The sequence below is a fragment of the Varroa jacobsoni genome, unplaced genomic scaffold (assembly GCF_002532875.2).
Source record: "Varroa jacobsoni isolate VJ856 unplaced genomic scaffold, vjacob_1.0 scaffold_441, whole genome shotgun sequence".
NCBI lineage: Eukaryota > Metazoa > Arthropoda > Arachnida > Mesostigmata > Varroidae > Varroa > Varroa jacobsoni.
The window spans coordinates 380299-391176 of NW_019213343.1; the positions used below are offsets into that span (position 1 = coordinate 380299).

At 43.3% G+C, this 10878-nt stretch overlaps 1 long non-coding RNA gene across 1 annotated transcript; it reads right to left on the reverse strand.

The window, feature by feature from the left end:
• Positions 1–631: 631 nt before the first annotated feature.
• On the reverse strand, positions 632–7443 carry LOC147753488 (uncharacterized). Its single transcript, XR_015311077.1, has 3 exons — positions 7247–7443; positions 6690–6826; positions 632–1317 (listed from the first exon to the last, which is right to left on the reverse strand). It is a non-coding gene; the product is annotated as an uncharacterized LOC147753488 (long non-coding RNA).
• Between the last annotated feature and the right edge of the window lie 3435 nt (positions 7444–10878).

The window sequence follows — 10878 nt, forward strand, 5'->3', positions numbered from 1 at the left end:
TGCACGCGATCGCGTGCGTCTGTTGGTGACTAAATGTGCTTCTTTAACTATTTAAGTTTTTGATATGTGTGTGCCCAGCGTACGACGGATTTTTTTTTTTTATGGCCAACTGGCGCCGTGGTGGCGTGTGCCAGAATAACAAAAAATGAAACGTAGAAATAAGAAGACGGAAGAAAACTGAAGTTGGCCAAAGAAATTATGTACTTAAATTGTACGCCAATTTAAGTTCGTCAGGAAATCTGAATGACTGTGAGCTCTCTGATGAGGCACGGTCTGTATAAATTCAGTGTGAAAATTTAGCAGAAGGTTGCACGCGGTCCTATCATTCGCTTGTACTATTGATGACTCGACATGTCCTGCAAATTACTCTCAATGGCACTCTACCAATCTAATAAGCTGACTAAAAGAAAGTTTTATTTTATCGTTGTCGTACATTGTGTAGACTTTAAGGTCAGCGAAATTATGACGCACAAACGTCATCAACGATGACCAGGTCGCTTGAACAATGATAAATCGGTAGCAAAAATTGTAATGAACCACGTCCATTGACCGCAACATGTGGCGACTGGCATCCTAAACCTAAAATACATATAAGCTAGAAAAAAGGACTTCTCTGGAATCTGGAAAAGGAAATCTGACTTCAATAGCAATACCTCAGCTTCAATAGCCTTCGCAGATGGAAAAGCAGTTATGCGAACTCGTACTACTGTCACGCATGTCGTCCACTCTAGTTGCAAGACAGGATGAACTGACCTAATATGCTTTTGGCATGAACTATCTTTACTTAGGTGCTTCAGCTTGTTTTAAGGTTCATTTGACATAAACCTGGTAGATCCGAAGGGTCCGTTCCTTGTGCAGGCTTAATTTACGATACGCGAACATCAGTGCAATAGTCATGGCTGATTCGTGTTTCCTGAATTACTTCGGATACATGGAAAACACGCTTGCTACACGCTTGCAGAATTAATCAGTCGTATCAGTTTCCATCGAGACGTTCAGCCTTTACCGGAAAAGCCAAAAAGGCCATGGCCCCCGTTGGCAAATACTCCTTTACCTATCTTTAGTAGTAAAGGGCGACGAATCACAGAATGATACAAATGTGCACAATAAAACTTCGACTGGCCATTTTTTTTTTTACTAAACAGAGAGGTTCAAATGATCACGCCGACCGAAACGCCTCGATCATTTATCTCGCTCGCGTATTTCACGTCCGCCTGCAGAGACAATTCCTTGGACAAACTGGCCTTTGTCTTGTCATTATAAACTTTCCAGTTTATGTTATTTCTACAAGTTAAGCCATAATGTCATCTTGAGTTCCTGAAACCGATTTAGCAGTATGCTCATGTGATTTATTCAGAATGTTCATTACGCTGCTTTACTGCAGCATAGATTTGATATATACATATAGCAGCGGTAGATTAAAAGGAAGCAGTAACTCGAATTTCGCAATATTCAATTCTTAATTTTTTCGAACTGCTGAAACAGCTATATGGGCACTTCCGCTTTAGCTTGACTATCCAGGAGCTAGCAAAAAAAAAAAAAAAAACTAGCAAAAACAACATTAAAAGTGGTGCGTTAACCTAGTGATTTTCATTAATAGTAAAGTTTGATATCTCGCGTAGAAAAAGTAAGGTAAGCTCAGGTCGTATGACCTGCCAGAACAGTCAGTAGGGCATATCATATGATCTCCGTTAATAGACGATTCATAGAGTTCTAAGTGAATCATTTAGTATGATTTTTTTTTCATATAAAAAGAGAGAAAATTTCTTTCAACCTTTCACAGATTAACACTGAGCTCTTGGCGAACCACGTCGGGTAGATACACCATAGATCCTGTTTGACGTCCGCCCCCCAAACAGGAGATTCCGCAAAATCGTTTCTGAAGTTACTGTATTGAGTAAATTACTACCTCTGGACCTATCAAAGGTGAACTAACATAGAAAAATGGAAAATGTCCTTGTTGAAAAAAACAAGAAAAGCTTGAGCTTGTGCCATATGTGCGAAAATAATCCCAGACTTTAATTTCCACCATGGAGAAAATAGCAGATCGATTGTGCCATTAGGCAGGAAGAAGCAGATCTTTGAATAGATTGCCGTTTGTGCTATTCACACGTACAAAGAATCGGTTTAATTCCTATTGCTACTGGACAATTCCACTTCCTGATAATGTATCATTTACAGACCATCTTTGTGCTGCCGTCATAGGGGGAAGATATAGTATGGCGATATCTTCTGTTACGCCAGTTCATAGCCTGATGGTGGATCACTCCCTTAGCGTTTGACTAATAGTTACACACCCAATGCAGACGATCCGTTATGAACAGTTTCTTGTCGGTAGACAAGACTGCTCATCCATAGCCATTAGTCGATCATAGACTTGACAGTTACAATGCAGTGTTTGCAAGTATCGATGGTCCGAGAGAGAGATAGAGTTTCAGTTGAGTCTAATCACAGACCCGCCTCTTTGTGTATATACAAACCCACACGACGAGGACTGCTGTTACTCTAAGCAGTACTCCTGCCATGGAGAAACTTGCATATAGTGTACTGTGATCAGTAAGGCACCAATACTATTATGCTATACGTCTATGTTTGGTACGAGTGTAAGAAATCTGGGTGTTCCTGACATCGCCGTCACTATCGTCACTACAACTGCAGACATTGGAGAATCAGATCCCGATAAGAGCGCCCGGACTCTTAACTTGGTGTTTAGCTCGCTGTTTTTCTTCCAGTTTCATCTCCTTTCCTGTGAACAGGCTTTGTATCACTCGCACTCTATCAGGCCACGTACCTAGACAGATTGTAGGCCAGGCTCTTTTGTCCCCTGGGCTTGTTTGCGATAGTTACCAAGGAAGAAGTGCAGAAATAGTGTAGCAGCAAATAGATGTGAGGGCGTGCGTGTCTCTTGGCTTCAATCCCTCTTTTCTCTCACTTCCTACCTCTGCGTGTTGCCTTTCTTTCGCGCGGCGTGAAACTACGCTCGAACAGAAGGCAGCTGCCGGCTTGCCGCAGTTACCGGCAAATGTGGGCGGATGTTGAGGGACATCCAACAATGAGCGCCGAAAACCGCCGAATAGGCCCAATGGTCACAAGCAAGCGGCTTGCAAAAGGACTTACTCGGGCCGCGAGTGCCTTTGCGACTAGGGCAGGCGGACAAACCAGCAGGACAAAGCTAAATGGCGGGAAGCTGAACAAAACCGGAGCGACTCGAATCTTGTCCGGGTCAACGAAGACGAGGAAGAACAGCGAGGATGCCAGGGCACGTTGTATGTAGTATGGCGGGTGCACATGGAGGCGGCGCGCACGGTCTGGTGGTGTCTCCGCGCTGGTGGAACGAACCCCCTACTGGAACAACTATAGCCACTAACACCCATAGGGCAATAGGCCGACAGCTACTACCGGTTGTGGGTAGTCACCGGCTGTCGGCTACTTCCGCCGATAGCGACCATATTGATGGACCTTAACTGTGCGGGCCACAAATGCGCTCTGCGTAAATCGCTGCTGTCACTCTCTCTCAGGCCGGCGCTCACTTGCAGTTCACACACAGCCGCCGTTGTGGCTGTGGGTTATATCTGCGGAAGCTGCTGCTGCTGCCAGGGATATCACCACTCAGACGTCTGCTAGGTAACCAAAGAACAGACGCCAGCGAAGAGTTCGGATAGACGAGACGCTGCCGATGCTGGGTGATGCCATTGGTCGTTGGTTACCGTTTTGGTAACGGTTTGCGCCGGACCTGTCAGTCTAAGGGGTGAACGTCACGGATTGCCTCGTTGCGATGTCGTGTCGGGCGGCATTATGTACAACACAGGCACTTGCTGATAACATAAGTTCCTGCTCAACGCGAAAATCTGTTGTATACGATAGGTTTGGAGCCGTTACCAGGTGGCTTGTGGGAAGGAGATGCTGGCAGAGATGCAGCAAATGAAAGCTAGATTTACCCGTGCGCTCATATTGGTGTCACCTGAACTATTCGAAGCAATCTGAAAGTTGGCCACGTTCCTAAATCAGCTAGGTGTTCCACGAATACGATGTCCTACCATATCGATGTTTCGGTATAGATTTACAATGTCATTGTGCTCAATTTCAAAGGTGCATCTCACAATATACCGTGTTGTGGCGTAAGGACGGATCAGGCGATGATGAAACTATTATATTTCTCGGAATTTTCCACCATAATCGCTTTTCGTACAGTAAATATTCTCAAATTCAATAAAATGGGTAATATTATCGATTTGCATACAATCATTTGGGTCATTCAAGCCGCAAGCAGCTCTGCGACTCGCTCCAAACGTTCTATCCTGCAATCGTTTTCTTGACAAAAGTACGAGTGAGCGAGCTGACGCTGTCACGTCAAAACTCTTTGGACTCTCGTTTAAAAATGCTCCATACAGATTAACCTAACGAATTCAAATCTGGGCCTTTCGACGATCATATATGTCCGCCCCAAAACATTGTTATGTTCTGAAGTGCCCAGTCCACACAAATTGGCTTGTGTGAATCGATGCAGCATCTTATTGAAAGACATATGGTCTTTTTTCAAATATGTTCAAATACTCAGCTATTTACGGTTACAGATTCACCCGTAAAACACGCAGGCGAAGTCCTTTAGCGGTACGTTCCAAGAAGTAGCGTGATGGCATAATAGTCTTCATTACTGGACACCATAACAAGAATATTTGCTGCCGAGAATTTGCTTCTGCTATCAAATACTGAATCACACTAGTTAAATCTCTTTGTTCTATTACTTTCAGAGAGTATCTGTCTGACTTTTAGTACATATAGCCTCTGCTCGAGGCCTACGTAAACAATCGGTTGCGCGGGATGCTCATTTACCTCAGATCTTTTCATTAGTGCTTTCATATAAACATGAGCAGGATCAATAGAAATGCACTTTTGAATCAACGACGATCAACTTTAAAGTCTGCACCATTTTTCCGCCGGTGTAAGTTTTCCTTTGTGTTAAACTAGAACCTGTTTCCGGGTTTTGTGTAGCCGCTCATTTATTTGCAACCCGGAACGCTATCGACGTGGGGTGCCCCAGAACCTCCGATGAATGCCCCGAAGTCTCGATGACGGGGTCCAAAGCGGGCGAATTGAACGATAGCTAATTTTTGTTCAAAGTATGAGAACAACGGTTGTTTGCCATTACGGATTTATTGCTTTCTCTGAGTTTCGGCTGCTAACAAGGGTAGCAGACAAATACATCACACCTATTGCGACGAAGAGCTCACCAGTGTTTAAGCTAATTCGAACACCATACGGTGTATATATATATTGTCGTATTCCAACTAATCTTTTAATACTTTTTTAATTACCCTTAGGTCTTTTATAAGATTAGCGGTTGCTATTTGGGATCGTCCCTAACAACGCACAGCTAACAAACAGTTTACGTAAATAAAGAAATATATCAAACATTTATCATATTGTTGTGTTTACTTTTGCAACTTACTCATAATAAGTGTGCCTGTACAAACATATTCAGGGGGGGGGGGTAATGAAATCTCAGCTGTGCATAACTTCTGATTTTTCAGTGGTTCAGTCACCCCATCTCTTCCTCTTGCTAAAGTTATCAAGATATTATTGGCGCAAGCAACGGGAGGCATTTCAAGAGTGGGGAGTAACGCAATTAACGTACGCCCTCGAGCCTTCCATGGTCAACGGCGTAAGCGCTTGTGGAGTCCAATGTCTTTTTGTCTTGTGTCACTGCTCAATAAAAATGAACAGATAGGCAAATAAATGCATGTAAAGGATGGTTCGTTAGAAATTGATTAGTCACAGTTGTCTCATCGGCTTGCCCGAACGGGGCCGGTAAGTTGGGGCAGGCTGTCTCCTAAAGACAGTGACGCCAGCGAAGCCGTAGCACCCAGCATCGCCGTCCTCCCGTCTGCCGGCACCGAGGGCCTATGTGAAGTTGATGAGGAAACTGTACATTTATTGTTTTTCCTTGTCAACGTATTGGCGGACAAGGTAGGGCATCGAAACCGCGTTCCTCATTCGTAGACAACATGAACATCGCAACGGTCGTAGACTTAGCGTTCATCAGCTGATGAGCTGCAAAGGCTGCTACTTTGTCGAAGAACCGTTGAAAACGAGGCAAGTGTACGCAACAGCTGTCAAATTGGGCGGGCCGGTCGGTGCCCACTACATAGACATCGTGCAATTATTTTGAGTAATTAAGGTCGAATGAATGGTGCTACGAGGAATATAGTAGCCCATAGAAATTCGGTCCGTGTTCCACTGGAGGCATATTTCAATCTATGCAGGGTATGATAAGGTTATACCGACAGTTTGAAGTAAAAGTCACCTGACAGTTGGAGAATCTACATTTGACCTCACTTAAAATCAGCGGAGATGCGCAGATAATTGCAATAAATAATGGATTTATCAGCAGATTTTTGTAATAATGACTCTCCGGCTCTCAAGTAACTTGTTTTCAATTGTTATACGACTTTTTCCGCCCCCTATGAATATAGAGTGTGCCTATGGCTATCGGCAAATATGTCTAAGGTTTGCCGTCCTATTTCGTCATAGGTAGTACCTTCGGTCTAGCCTCTAGTTACCCGTCCTCCACTGACTTTTATAACGGAAGTCAGAAAATAATAAATAGCTGCCAGGTGATGCATTGCCAGTCTCGGACCAACGGCATAAGCATATATACACACTCCTTTCATAGATTTGTTTTTACTTACCTATTTCCTTCTTTATAAATGATTCCATTCGCCAGTCTCCTATCACGTTTACGTTGCACTGGGAATTCGTTCAAGGCTTGCTCTTCAACAACATATGACGAAGTCCTTCCATCTGAAGTACGATGTACTTTTTTCTGCTGAAATGGTTATGACTATTATTACTAATTACTTTTTTAAGAAGCTTTGTAACGGATGAGATTGGGATGACTAATCAACTATTGACATGTGTTTACGAGATTAACGTTTGCAAAGCTGGGTCCCATAAATAAATAACGACTGTATGTGTTTAATTCTATTGTTGCGGTTGTTGTTGGAGTCGGAAGACTGTTGATTCAGTATAAGTCCGAGTAGGACAACAACATATTTACGCGAGCAATAAAATCCGACTTGAGTGCCAATGGCTAGTCTAGTAAGGGCCGCACCCTCTGCCTCATTGCTGTAGGTAGGGGCAAACAACCTCAAATCAGACTCGAGTCTCCTTTCCTAGCTAGAGCCCAAGTCCAAGCCTTGTTAGCCACCCAGAACACCCCCTCTGATAGCGGTGACGCGGTCGGTACCTTTGGATGAAACCCGACCCGATCGGAGATTTGGTGGGAGCTACACAACTGCGGGAGATAAGAAGCTCTGAGAAAGAAGAAGAACCGACAGCAATAGCAGCTGTCTGTATGCGTGCTCGGGAAATTGAAACTGGGTTTGGAGGGGGGCAAAGAACTGTGGGCTGAATATGCAGAATTAGGATTGCTTACCTAGTCTTCGTCGTTGCGGTCGTCTAGCGGTAAAACCTGCTAGGCTGCTTGCACGTTAGCAGATCCGAACTCCGCCGCTCGCAGAAGCAGTTGTTCGTGGACACCAATTTCAGAATCAGATGTTCCCGATGAACTCGAGTAAAGACAGCGTGGGCCAGACGCTACTCTCTCTATCGCATAGCCGTGCTGGAATCCAACCCAATACGATGTTACACTGCATTGGCCTAAATTCTAGCGTGTTCTACGAAGGACTGCGTCTACCTCTCCTGGCCTTAAAATGGGACGATGTTAAAATCATACAGGACATGCCGAACGTGTCCTATAGGTGAGCACAGAGTGTGCTGCAGAGTCAGTTGATGATGTTGCGATGGTCCCAAATTCTGGCTGTTCTTCTCTGAATCGAGGACAACGAGCTAAGAAACTCACTCACTTTGACTTACTGGCAAAGTTTTCGATCTATCTGGGCGGAACAGAGATAGGGGTACGGCAGGACTGCGCCCCCGTCCGGTTTGTCAGCCGACCCCAGACAGCTCCTTATACATCTCTCTCTGTCCTTTTATCTTTCTGTAAGAGTCACTGTTTACCATGCGGCTATACAAGAAAGTGCCGGTCTGCAGGGAAGCGACGAGCGGCCGAATATGCTTTCTTCTTTGATCGCGGGGGAGCGGCCCATTGCCGCTGTCGGATTTAGGTCGACGTTGTTCGTGGCTCCTTGTGCGACTAGGGCTCAAATGTAAAGTCAATCAGTTGGACGGACGGATGTATGGATGGGGCCAAAGCGGGCACAGAACGTGGAGTAAAATTACCACGGCTTAGGGCATGGCTCGTGTTGGCGACATTCAATAACAACAACTCGTTGTTACATCTTGATGAAAACCATGAAGACTGATTTGATTGGGCGGCTAGAAAGGTGGGGCAAAGGGATCAAAAAGAGGCATGTGGCAAGAAAAGCACATAAAAGCAACAACCTGGTACGGCTTTTATCATATGCATTCAACAGTAAGTTGGTCGTCGTTTAGCTGTCGTGGATTTATTGGATATGGATTGTGTTACTGAATCCAAAGAGGCGTTACTAAGAGAACGTGTGTGCTCCATACCTTCCAGCCTATATAAGGACATCAGAATGAGATTATATTTAGAGTGCTGCCCTATAGGCTATGACATATAGGCCAGAAAATAGTAACTTCTGTTAAAAATTGTAGCGGACTGTTTTGCGCTATAAACTATAAATAAACAGCAGCTTTCTAAAATCAGTATTGAAATTAGCATTGTCGCACATATGCTAATATTACTGAAACATAGTAAATCTCATTGCGGTTCATCGTTTGTATGTCCACCATGTTTAGCACATATATATATATTATCTTCTTACAATCTCAGCGTGAAATGGGCTTGAGTCGTTATCCTTTCTAGCCGTCGTCCTTACGTCTACGACATAGTTCGTAGTAGTGAACGTTCTATAGTGAACGTATTCCTGAATATTAGTTCTCTTGGAAGTGCCATTAAAAATTTCGTAGCCCTAGCCTTTCTTTTATAGCCACAGCTACCATATTATTTATTTATTTATTGTGCGTCTTATATATATATAGAAGACGTCTTCCTTTATCTTTTGTTTCGTAGACTGTATCTAAAAAAAACAGATAGCTCCCGGTATTATTTGAAGATCGCTAGATATGTTATTCTTGGCCGCCAGATGTACTCAATATTGTCGCATCTACCGCGACCACAGCCTCAATGTGGGAGTTAACACTGTTCTTTCTTCACGCCGTAAATAACCTTTACAATAATTACTATGTATTAAGCGATAGTGGTGGATATAAAAAGGTGGTTAAAACGTCGCCCACAGACGCTACATACAAACAATTGCAACTGAATTTTGAGGTGGTAATAGGCCAAAGGCCGTAAAAATTCGAGGGCTCAAAATGGCTTAAAGATCCAAAAGGTGCAAACTCAAAAAGACTAACTGTTCGAGCCGGTCTAGACCACTTAACTGGCACTAAATACTCTCCTTTCCAAAATGGCCATTAACCTTTGCATAAAAAATTCAAGTGGGTGTATCAAAAATGACTTTTCAAATCATTTTAATGATTTTTTAATGACATTTAAATATATCCCCTACTGAGGATTTTTCGGTCCCCCATAGGGAAATATCTATTGGATTTTTCAGAGGCCGCACGAAACTTGGCAATAACGTAAGCCGTCGATATCTGGCAAAAAAAATTAGCTTTTCAATTCCTGTAGAGATTCGTTAGTAACGAAGATACTGGATAATACTGATCCTTGGTCATACCGGGAAAACGAAAAGACGCACCGTCTTCGCCTTTCCGCTATAATGAATTTGTTATTTTGTTCCAAAATTCCAAATAAACGTATTTTTGCTGTGGCAAATAGCTCGGTATATGTACACAAGAAGTATTCTGAAAAAAAAACCGCCAGCAATGTTACTGTGATAAAGTTCCGCAGGGGAGGAATGGTGTCCAAACGGCTTAAAGCTAGTGTCATCGCTGCCAGTGGCAAAAACGATCCAAAAGTCTTTTGCTATTGAGCTTTCAGCCCTTCAGCTTATCGTGATGAGCCGTTCCGAGCAAAAACGTCACTCATCGTTGTGGCTGAAGAATCTAGCTAGACAGTGTCGTAAATGCTTCAGCGAACCTCATTAGGTAATCTCGAAACAAGTACGTAGAAGTTGCAATTCAAAAAGAACCGTCTACAGTGGTGGTTTGAAGGTAAGTTTGAGCACTTCTAGCGTCGAATGTATCGTACGTACCGGACGTCAATAGGATTGTATACGGTAATGTAAAATGTTTTTGTCAAACTTTGTTACCTTGGCTCGTTCTCCAAGCATGCTTTGAAAAAGCCATATAGCGTTCAAAAGCGGGCCGTTTCAAAACCGACTCTTTCAGATGAAAGCGAATGGGTAAGAAATATATAGAGATAAATTGCGTCATGTCAAATGCGGGGCTAAATCCGAGACTGAACGAGACTTGCTAAGAATCTCGAGTAATTTTATCACAATGCATTATTATCATGAGACTCCGGAACGTCCCACATGCCAAAAAAATTAGTAGCTAAAGGCTTTGTTTGTGGGTTACTGCGTTTAACCGTGTTCATATTGAAAGACTACTCCTCTTGGTCCTACATAGATTTTTCGTAGAAGCAATATGTGTGAATTAAAGTTTACTCAAATGTCATGTCTCTTATATGATTTTGTGCGCACTGACTCCATAATAGTAGCTGGATGACACGTAAGCTTCTTAGCTATAATAACTTCTCGAAGGGTCTAGAAACAGTTATATTTGAACCGAATCACTCAGAAGCACCTAAGCGAATATTCCACTGGATATTGGAAGAGCTTCCACCTAACAGTTACTTTTTGATCAATATATTTGGCAGTAGCTGGCGACAAATCCGGGATAAACTTTGAAGGTGCGAGGTATTTTCCA